Source organism: Petaurus breviceps, unplaced genomic scaffold, assembly GCF_028583685.1.
Source record: "Petaurus breviceps papuanus isolate PSGF00001 unplaced genomic scaffold, PetGlider_PUasm1.0 185, whole genome shotgun sequence".
Classification (NCBI taxonomy): domain Eukaryota; kingdom Metazoa; phylum Chordata; class Mammalia; order Diprotodontia; family Petauridae; genus Petaurus; species Petaurus breviceps.
The window spans coordinates 13875944-13887784 of record NW_027185797.1 but is presented as its reverse complement, the minus strand read 5'-3'; the positions used below and the strand labels follow the sequence as shown (position 1 = coordinate 13887784).

General features: G+C 38.4%; 1 long non-coding RNA gene across 1 annotated transcript in view; it reads left to right on the top strand.

The window, feature by feature from the left end:
* The window catches only part of LOC138161682 (uncharacterized), a 166816-nt gene that overhangs the window by 147648 nt on the left and 7327 nt on the right, over positions 1–11841 (top strand). The window contains exon 3 of the long non-coding RNA XR_011168428.1: positions 7174–7347. This is a non-coding gene — a long non-coding RNA (uncharacterized lncRNA). The remainder of the gene's footprint in view (positions 1–7173; positions 7348–11841) is intronic.

The window sequence follows — 11841 nt, the reverse complement described above, 5'->3', positions numbered from 1 at the left end:
GAGAGAGAGAGAGAGAGAGAGAGAGAGAGAGAGGAGAGAGCAAATAGTACCCCTCTTTGATCTCAATTCATATTTCTCTGGATGGGATAGCATTTTCCATCAAGAGCCTTTTGGAGTTATCTTCGAAACTTGCATTGCTGAGAATCTGGCTTCCCTTTTTACAGGATTTAATTTAACTCCATAACTGCTGGAGAGATTAAAAGGGGATAGGCAAGATACAACTTCCCTTTGAAAAGAAGGATGGGTGAATTTACCACATAATTGTATAGAGGAGAAATCACAAGAATTAGAGACAGAAGTTGTGGGTTCAGACCTGAGCTATGTGATTTTGGCTTATTGCTTGAACTTCCTAAGTCTTAGTTTCTTCACTGGTTGAAATAAATCTATAGAAACATCTTGATATGGCAATCAAATGGTATTGACCAGCTATCAAGGAAAGTCAAGTAAAAAAGTGCTTAATGTTTGCTACATATAAAGGGTATTTTATGATAGGGGAACAAAGAAAGGAAATTATTATCTGACTGTGAACTTTGATTGAACTACTAGTGAGAGCTCACATCATGTTACTAGCATAATCATTTTGTAATATGTTCACATTTGAGTATGTATTCACATGGAGGTAAGCTTATATGTGTATATACTTTGTGTATTATTTGATAGCGAAGTGACCTCATTGATATGATTCTACCCTCCAGTGTTGCAGGTCACAATACAGCTGGGCCTTCTCATCCTGTGTGACACCTGTCTAAATTCTCCACAGGATATCCAGTCAGCATGATGGAGGCCTTCTCCTAGAATCTTTGGGATTGGGTGTATACAAGTACACTGCTGTGTTGTTGATTTCTTAGTCCTCTTCTTATATAACAAATTAAATTATAATTTATGATCATAGATCTCTTCAATGATATCATTTGTATTGTTTCTTCTGTGCCATTGTTCATTGGTATGTGTCACAGCTTCCCTATACCCAGCATGCACTTTGCCATTCCCCTTTGGGAGATGCCCAATTTTAACTCTTCAGAGACTTTGATATTCCATGATATGTAACCATATATCAGGAGAAAAAGTAATATTTGTGTAACATTTGTTACATGATAAAAGTAACATTTGTGAAGAAAATAACATAACTTTAGGGGGGTAAAGTTTTTTCCAGGAATAGTACAAGAGAACCAGATGATGACTCCTGGAGTCTAAAATTTAAAGGGAACCTTAGAAATGTTTAAATCCAGGAAGAGGGTACCAAAGTCAATTGTTTGCAGATATTTGACTTAGATTCAAATCCCTCCGCTGATATCTACTATCGATGTGACCTTGGAGATGAACCCTAACATCTCCAAACCGCAGTTTCTTCATCTGGTCAATGAGTTGTTTGGAATCTATGGCTTCTAAAGCCTCTTTCAGCTCTGATTTTATGATCCTATAATATGATTGAACAGGATGCCCCTTTAAGCTCATGATCAATTATCCTGGGGTCTAAAGAAAAGGGCACATAGGTGTAGGAATATATTTGGGGAAGTGTTTCATCCAAACAAAATTAAGTATGAGAGGGTAAAAATGGTAGTTTGTGAACTATATTTCTTTAATACTATATTTTATGATGTCAGTGATTTTTCAATAATGAATATTAGTGAGCATTGAGCAATGTAGAAAAAAAGAGAATAAGTAACCATGGAATTGGAATGATATACTGATCTTTTGGAAGACTTAGAGAACTGATATTGGTCTGTGATGGATTTGGGATGGACTGCTGGCTCAGTAGATGGCATGCTGTTCCTGGAGTCTGTAAGATCTGACTTTAAATCCATTCTCAGTCACTTAGTAACTGTGTGACCCTGGGCAAATCACTAAACCCTGTTTGCTTCAGTTTCCTCATCTGCAAAATGGGCTGAAGAAGGAAAGGGCAAAATGCTCCAGGATCTTTGTCAAGAAACCACAAAAGGAGTCAAAAAGATTCAGACACAACTAAAAACAAATAAAGAGCAACAAGAATGCATCTGAATGGTGCACTCTTTCTCCTCTGCTAGTTTGTGTACTTTTGCTCAGTCAGCCTCACCCTAGGGGTTTCTAACTGTAATTAGAAGGGTTGGTGATGAAGAAAAGATGCCCTGTAATGTCCATGTGCAACATGGAGAATGTTAATATCACTTCTACAGTGGACACAGTAGGTTACCTTAGCCTTTCATAAGAGTAGGTCTTTGGATTCATATCCCCTCAGGATTACATTCTGGAATACAAGCTTAATTAACTAAATCCACCATCATGATTTATATTAAGTTGTGATCTTGATCAATTTGACCAAATTAAGCCAAACCTCCGGTGCCATCTTGCCATAGTTGAGAACATAATAATAGAATGCTCTCTCCATTATTTCTCCTGCCCTAAAGGGTTCTCCATTTGGTTAGGAGCCAATGGACCTGACACTTTTATGAGGACTAGTCCTATTAAGAACATGTCCCATGGAAATAAAATAAGCATGCAATAATCCACAAGCTCCTGCTGCATTCTAATTGCTGTACTAGTCACAGAAACTATACAAACTATACAAACAAAAGGGAAGTAGTACCTGCCCTCAAAAAGCTTGTAGTATAATAGGAGAGGAAATGTGCACACATATTTTGTTGTTTAGTCAATGATTTGTGTCTGACTTTTTGTGACCCCATTTGGGGTTTTCTTGGCAAAGGTAGTGGAGTGGTTTCTCATTTTTTTTTCTCATTTTACAGCTGAAGAAACTGAGGCAAGCAAAATTAAGTGGCTTACTCAGTGTCACACTGCTTGTAAGCATCTGAGGCTGGATTTGAACTTAGAAAGATGACTATAACTCCAGGCCCAGCATTCTATTCATTGAGCCACCTAGCTACCCCCATAATAGGTATATACTAAAGACAAACACACACACACACACACACACACACACACACACATATATATATATATATGTACTAAAATCAAATGAATTTAAAGCAAATACAAAGAACAGTAGTGCATGAGAGGAATAGGGTAAACAATGAAGAATAGAACCCTTGAGGTGATTCTTGAAGGAAGCCAGGGTTTCCAAGAGGCAGAGAAGAGGAGGGAAGGTAATCTAGGCCATATACAAAAGCAAAGAGACAGGAGGTAGAGTCAGTTGGGTGAAATGAAGAAAATTGGCCAATAGGACTGGAAAGGTATAATATGTAATAAACCTGGATTAGTCTAAAGGGACCAGATGTGGTGTGTTTTGAATTATGACCAGAAGAATTTATATTTGATGATACAGTATGTCTTTATATTTATATGTAATTGACATATTTGTTATATAACAACATAATCAACATAGATTATTAAATATACATATATATTTAAACATAAATTAATGCCTTACCAGCAGTTTTTTTTGAAACAACTGGAGTTTATTCATTCTGCAGGGGTCAAAGGATGGGGTAGTAACAGAGTCTGTTTTTGGCTTTAGGAAAATCATTTCAGCAGCTGTTTCAAGACTGAATTGGATTGAGAAGAGAATGGAGTCAGGGAGGCCAATTAAGAGGCCATTGCAATAGTCTAGGCAAAAGGTGATGAGGACCTAAATTAGTGTGGAAGGTTATATGAATGGAGAGAAAGGGACATTTGTAGGAAATATGCTGTAGAGAGAGATGAGTTTTGGCAACTGTTTGGAAACATGAACTGAGTGAGAGTGAGAAGTTGAGGAGGATAATGAGTTTGTAAACTTGAGTGTTGAGAATCCAGCACCTTCAAAGTCTGGAAGAGGGATGAATTGGGGAGGGGGGGGGCGAGATGCTGTGTTCTTTTTTATTTTTCCTATTAGATAGAATGTGAGCTTCTTGAGGACAGGAAATCCCTACCACTCTCCACAATTATATATGATCTCTTTTGCCTTAATTTCCCTTTTACTATAACTGTGTACATGTATGCTGGACTCTCACTTATCCTACCCCCATTCCCACTGAAACAGAATTTAAGATCCACAAAAGTAGGAGCTGTTTGGTGTCCTTTACCACCTAGCACACTGCTTTGGATGTAGTAGGCACTAACATGGCTGTCCACTTGAAATGATTTGCTGGTGGCCTGTCACTCACCTATAGCTGTTAAAGAGGGGATGTTCTTTACTTCCCCTGAATCTAGTATCACTGATCCTCTACTTTCATTTGCTTGAATGCCAAAGGTCATGTGAACTTTGTATCTTTGGACCTTGGCATGAGAATATCTTTGGCAGAATATGCTCAGCAAGAATTCATAATCAAAATAATCTCCATTTGAAAGTTTATTTTCTATTTGTTAAGCATATATGATAAAAATATGTATTGATTACTTTGTGAAAAAATTAGCTCAAAGGAAAAATGTATGAATTTGGATTGATCAAAAATGAGAAACTACCTCAAGGAAATAACTATATATGTGGAGATTATATTTCTAGTAATAACAACAATGATGATGGTGATGGTTAACATTTTTAATGCTTTAAGAATTTGAAAACAATTCACATAAATTATTTCATTTAATTCTCACAATAATTCTGGGAGGTATTGTGATGGTGAGGATGAGAATGAGGATGATGGTGATGGTGATGACTGATGATATATAACTTGGAGATGGATGGGGATTTACCTTCTTTGAGATCTCATTTTTTACTCCTTTGCTCTTCTTTGGAACTTCTCTGACTGAATGACTCTCTCTCCTTCCCTCTCCCACCTTTTCAGCTTCCTTTTCTATTTTGTCTTCCCTCATCAGGTTGTAAGTTCTTTGAGGGAAGGGATTGTCCTTTTTTTCCTGACATATAGTAAGCACCTAATAAATGATTATTGACTATTAACTCCTGATGAGCCACTGCCGAAATGGAGGATAATGTGGGAGAAGGTGACAGGAACTCCAAATATTTCTCCAGTATTAAAGTCTTAGAATCAGAGAGACAGAGACAGACAGAGAGAGAGACAGACAGAGACAGAGACAAACATAAAGAGAGAGAGACTTAAAAATCCCAAAAGAAAAGGGTTCCACTCTTCATTTAAAAAATTATTTCTTTCTAGCAGAGTTTTACACCTTTCATCTTGGGGATAAAAAGGGGAGAAGGGAGAGAATCCTTGGCTCTTTATCAAAGGGTTTGAGTGGGAAAGAGGTCATTGGTGATAATCCTAGGTTGGTTCTGGAGGAAGACCATGTTTCTGATGGGGTAAGGAAGGGGAGGAAGATCAAAATGGAGACAACAGAGTCTGGAAATGGCAAAAAAAAAAAAGTCCCTGCCTTTACTGAGAAATTAGGGGTATATATGGATGTCCTATAACCATCTGTAATATTCATTTCTCTTGCCACACAGAGATTGAGTCTTTGTATCTCCCACACCTAACACAATACTTGGCATTTGGTAAGGGCTTAATAAATTCTTCTAAAAATAAATTGAAGGATGAAAGGCCTCATGTTCACAGTTAAGTGGATAAGTTGAAGGAGTGGCTTCATAGGATGCCACTCTTGATCCTTTGGTTGAGCTATTCTTCACCTGGAAGAGGGAAGATCCTAGGTAAGGATGATAGCTGTCTTCCAGTATTTGAAGGATCATTGTGGGGAAGAAGATGTAGAATTGTTTCTGCTTGGCCCCTGAGGGCAGAAAAGTGAGTAGTCAGTAGAAGATGGGATGAGGAAAGTTTTGGGGTGTTTTGTAAGGGAAGCTACTTACATGATTAGAACAAGTTAAAGCAGGATTTGCTTCATCAGGGATCTGTGTCCACCCCACCTCCCCATAAATGGGTAATAACTTATTTATTAGGCTATAAAAAAGATTCCTTTTGGAATCCTTCAGAATGATTGATAGATGAAGATAAGTGGAAATGCATTTATTATATACCTACTGTGTTCCAGGAACTTTATTAAAATGTAAAGATACAAAGAAACCAAATTACAAAAAGGAAAATTTAAAAAAAAAATTAGTTTCTGCTCTGAAAGAGATCACAATCTAATGAGGTAACAAATAATCAACTTTGTACAAACAAACTATGGTCAGGATAAAGTGGAAACAATCCAAGAAGAAAAACATCGAGATTAAGGAGGACTGGGAATAACTTCTTAAAGTTCTTCAAACTATAGCCGGGATTAGAAGGAAGCCAAGGAGGGCAGGAGGCAGGGATGAGTAAAGAGAGCTCCCCAGGTTCTTATGAGTATATGGAAGAGCATACGGTGTAAGAAGATGGAAAAAAATGGAACGGAGCCAGGATACAAAGAGTTTTAGAAGTCAAGCAGAACATTTTCTATTTGATCCTGGGGTTTTCCAGTTCTGGCATATATGATTTGTCCAATAGGCATGTTGGACTCCACTCCTTTCAAGCAGAGATTAGTTGATGAGACTAAATCTTTGATGGATCCTACTTCCTCTGACTCCATTCTGCCCTCCATCTAGGCGCTGGCACCCTGGAAATCATGTGAGATTCATCAGAACATTGATTCGTTGACTCCATAACCATGTTACAGTCTAGCACTAGAAGTCATTGGCTATCCTAGTTCCCATCTCAACAATATTGCTGTTGGGATCTTTTAATTCTCTTCTCACCAACAAGGACCCTGTCCAGGGTGAACGGATGGCTTTTTAGAGCATCTCCCTCTGCCCTCTCACTTCAACTACTCTGGCCTTTATGAGAACAACAGTTGCTTCCCAAATGCCTTTGAAAAGGCTCAGCTTGTTATCTTGGTGAGTTAGGGTACTGTTCCAAGCAGAGGAGGCCTCAACACTGAGTGGAAACAGCTACACTTGGAAGAGATGCTTCTTCATAGCTCATCCAGGACATAACTATGGTATGACTAGACCTGGCAGCTCTTTCTATCCCACAATACTGGGGAGATTATATTGTGTGTCTGTTACTAAGAAATTCACATAAATTCAGCCTTGCCATCTATATACCATGCCTGAGCTCCAATGCCCTGCATGCACCTGGTCTGGTCAGTTAGCCTGGAGTCTTTGGAATGACATATTTTTGGAACCCAGTATCGGTTTACCCTGACCATCATTTTCTTTCTTTCCATAGTCAATCTTCTTCCTTTTTTAAAATTTTCCTTATTACAAAAATGACAGGAGCATTCTCCAAACAGATCTCATAATGAAGTATTTCCTGCAAAGGGTGTTAGCTTCCATTGTACTGAATGTTTATTCTACTTTGCAATTATACAATCACGGCAATTTCTTTTTGTCCACAGTTAAGGGGAAATGCAATAAAGGAACAAAAAAACCTGGAAAATGTGCCTGCAGTGAATCCACTAGACCTGAGCTGAAGCGAGTTAGCAAGTGCTTCTAGATAACTGGAAGGCATGTCTCTGAGGCAGGGCCTAGGGGACTTAGGCATCTGAAGAAGAAATCTGACAAAGCAGCTGGTGAGAATTAGACATCTTTTCCTTATCCTCTGGTTTCTTGTTTATTTGTTTGTTTGTTTTCACTCTATTACCTGTAACACCTGAGAGGCTTTATAGGCTTGTAAAGAGGCCTACTCTGAATTTCTATAGCCCCTTTCATCTAATTGAACTCAAAGAACCTTTCAAATAAGGATCCCTACCCTATTTAACTATGGATTGGGAGGTTAAGCAACTTGCCCAAGGTCAGATAGTAGGGAGGGAAAGGAGGGAGAGCCAGAAATAGAACACTGTTTAGCATCTGTTAGTCCCATGTTTTCCCTGTTAGATTTGAGCTTTATGGGGATCTAGAAGGCTGCTTAATACAGATTCTCCTCTGACTTCCCATGCCACCCACACCCACATACTCTATCCTCCCCCATCTCTAACTGTATTAGTGTTGGGCCATAAATACACATCCCTGACTCCATCTCCCTTCTCCAGCCCAGTCTGGGTACCAAGATGGCCCATGACCAAGAAATATAAAAAACATAAAGGTCTAAGTAGGGTCACGAGCCTAGCTGGGGGTAAGACAGTAGATCACAGGTTAAGTGGGTATTAATGTTAATATAATCAGAAAAGTGACTCTTAAAAATGATTTAATGTTAAGTCCCCTTGTATTTCTCTGTTGACAATGCCGGCAATAGATGCATTATTTATAGGTTAAAAATATATGCTGAGATCAAACACAAAAAACAAAAAAATCAAACAAGTGACTATAGGCCTTGAAAATCCTTCTTCCTCCTACCCTAGAATATATTGTCTGTGTAACCTGAGGCAAGTCATTTAATATCTCAGTGACTCTCCAAGATTTTATGTTTCAGAGAAGGTGCTGGTCTGTACTAGGAGAGGAGGTTTTCTCATCCTGGACCACCTTACCTAAAGGCTTCATAGACCTAGTCCCTATTCCTGTGATAATTGCATCCTTTCTAGGTTAAACATATACTTATATATTAACCATATGTATATAAAATTATATAATATTACTATAGTATATGCTGGATATCATATTTATATATTATATAATGTCATGCAATATTTTGTATAATTATACTTATATGTAATCTATAATAACCTAATATAGTATATTAAAATATATTAACTTTATAGGTTAAATATGTACTCCAGGTCTCAGAAAAAAAAATTAAACAAGTCAATAAGAGTCCTGAAAATCCTTCCTATGTTCTCCCATCTCCAGCTTCTAACATATGCTGCCTCTGTGGATCTGAGTAACTCACCTTTCATCTATTTGGGTTGATCTCTAACTCTTAAGTTTCAGAGAAGGTGACTATTTTTATATCGGGAAAAGTTTCCCCAAGTGAGAGCTGCCCAAATCAAAGAAATGATACACCCTATTCTTTGGATATCTTACCTATCAGTTAAAAGTAGACTCAAAGCCTTGGAAAGACAAAACAAACAAGTCAGCATGGGGTTGAAATTTTGCTTCCCCCATCCTATCATTTCCTCCATTCATAATCAATATTTCGCTAAAACGATCGAGAGTAAAGAATAGGGCTAATAGAAACTGCCTCATCCTTTGCTCCCTGCCATGTTTTGGCAGTGGTAAAAGCTGTGGTTGACAAGGTACTTGTTCCTGTAAGAGACAAAGAGGAAAGTGACAGAATCCATAGAGGGTAAGAAGATGGATAACCCTGAGCAGCTGTTACCCACTCACTTTAATGGCAGCACTTGTGGAGATCACAAATTAACTGTGACAGTCATAAGGTCATAGAGATTCAGAGGAGCCTTAGAGAGGTTAAGTGACTTACCCAGGAGTTAAGGGATGGCCACTAAGCCTCAGACAAAATTTGAACCTAGGTCTTCCACATTGGAATATCAATGTGCTATCTACCTGGACAGTGCATTTTCAAAGTATAGTTGGGGGCCTCCAAGGTTTTCTAAATCCCCTTTGGCCTTTGAGGTCAAAATGATTTTATGATATTTCTAAAATATTTCAATTTCTAATATAAATATCAATAGTTATAGCCAGCAATGTGATGGTAAAGCTTTAACAAATGGCTCTTCGTGAAAAACAACAAAAAAAAGCCAATAAAACAAATAAACTGTACACTTATAAAGTTAATTTCACCATTCACATTTTTCAGAATATTCTTAAGTCTAAAATATCTACAAAAGAAAAAAAAAATCAAGCCCTGATATATAGTGAGGCCCCCCCCCCTCCAATTTCCAAGTTGGAAATGTTCAAACTGAAAATCTAAAAGTTAGCTCTCGTGTGCCAGTTCAATCTGGCTCCAGCATATCACAACATAAGCAAAAACTCTTTGGGAAAGATCTTCAAAAATTCTTAAGCATGCAAGAAGGTCTTGAGACTCAAAGTTTGACAGCTCCTATACTAGGCTATGCTGGTGATTATAGCTTTATCCCATATTTAGAATGTTGTGATCAGCCCTAGACTCTACAGTTTAGAAAGAATAACAACTTGGGAACTTTCCAGAAGAAGGCAAGCAGGATGCTGAAAAGCCTCTAGTCTGTACAGGATCACAGATTTTCAGAGCTAGCATGAACCTCAGAGCCTACTTAGTTCAAACTGCACCAGAGAAACCATCCTCACTCTAGTTTGGCCAAAAAATGCTCATCTGGCCTCTCTTTGGTGACCTCTAATGATGAGAAATCTATTCCATTGTTGAATAGCTCCAATTAGGAAGAAACATCTTTTGATATCAAGTCTAAATTTCAATTTTTTCCAACTTCCACTCATGGTTCCTACTTCTTCTGTCTGGGGTCCAATAAAATACCTCTAGTGCCACTTTTTGCGTTTTAAGTACTGGGAAGCAAAAAGATGGCACCATGGATAGAGAACTGCTTCTGGAGTCAGGAAGGCTCAAATTCAATTCTGGCCATGTATGCTAGTTTTGTGAACTTGAGCAACTCATTTAGTCTCTGTTTTCCTCAGTTTCCTCATCTGTAAAATGGGGATCATTGTAGTACTTACCTCCCAGGGTTATTGTGAGGATAAAATTAAATAATATTTGTAAAGCACATAGCAAACCTTTAAGTACTTTATAATTGCTAGCTATTGTCATAATTATTATTGCTTCTTCTATTACTTTGTAACTTCTAGTACAAATTAGGAATTTAGTAGTAGGCTCTTGATTGATCGGTTGATTTTTCATCCTACCCCACTTCTAGAAATAATGGAGTCTAAGATTTTTGCCTCAGCTTAAGGTAAAAAGACCTTCCTGGGGGCGGCCAGGTGGCACAGTGAATATGAGTGCCGGCCCCCGTGCCCGGAGACCCAGGATCAGTTCCGGCCTCAGACACTTGGCACCCATACAAAATAACAGGCCATGTAAATGAGCAAGTTACTTAAACCCAATTGTTTAAAATAAAAGACTTTCGTGACATGTCTCACAAAACCTCCAAAAAATAAGAAAATTTCATATACATTACCATAAAAATCAGGAGAACAGAGGTCATATTTCCAGGATATGAAACTTACAATGGACTCTAGGAAGATGACTGGGTTAGCATTACAGCCCAAAGGACCAACTTCCTCTTAAGAATAAGATCAAACTGGGCAAGTATATAAGAAGTAAAAAGTAGTCAAGCACAGGTTCTTTACAAATGGAGAATGCCAGGGATATAATTTTCTCTGTACCAGGCACCTTTTTCAAGTAAGGAAAACAGCTTTTCTTTGTTAAACTGAGTGTCTCAGTTCCCTGGTCTCTGGGTTTTCTATTAAATCACATGAACAACTCCTTTTGTTTCCCTTCCTTTGCAAACAGAAACAGGGATATTTCAGAGCTGTTTTGTTGTTGTTGTCATTGGTTTGTTTTCTTTGGAAAATTCTGCCATTGATCTACCCTCAAAGTCACCCTCTGCTTACAACATTCTGCTCAGAGAGGTCACACAGAGTAGAGCAGGTGGGGGATCCGTATTCTAATGTAATGTGCCTCTGGAGGGCCATCTTGTGAGAGGCTGACTTGATTTTGGAGGAAATGAGGGCTGCATGCCCAACCACACAACACTGGTTATATGGCAGCAGCTCATTTCTGTCTCTTCTTGTCTGAACTGAAGACCAGAGAACCATACTGATCAGCAAGGTCAGCATTGCCTTTACCTTTGCTTCTTAGCAGGAATCCATTTCCCATATTTCCTGGTGGGACATTTTACTTAGAATGTTTTCATTTGTCTTTGGAGTGAACATATTTTTAGGAAAAAGGAAAGGTGATACTTCCATTCTTTTACTAGATGGAATGTGGCTTTTTCTTAGGGGACCCACATTCTCCATTCTGCATGTGTTGTCTCCTCACTGGCAATATTTCTTTAATATTATAGCCAATGGATTGGGGGCAAGGAAAAAGAGAAAGGAAGAAAGGGAGGGAGAGAGGGAAGGAGGGAAAAAGAGAGTGAGAGAGAGAGAAAGAGGGGGAAAGGGAAGGAGGGAGGGAGGAGGGATAAAGGAAAGAAGGAAGGAAGGAAGGAAGGAAGGAAGGAAGGAAGGAAGGAAGGAAGGAA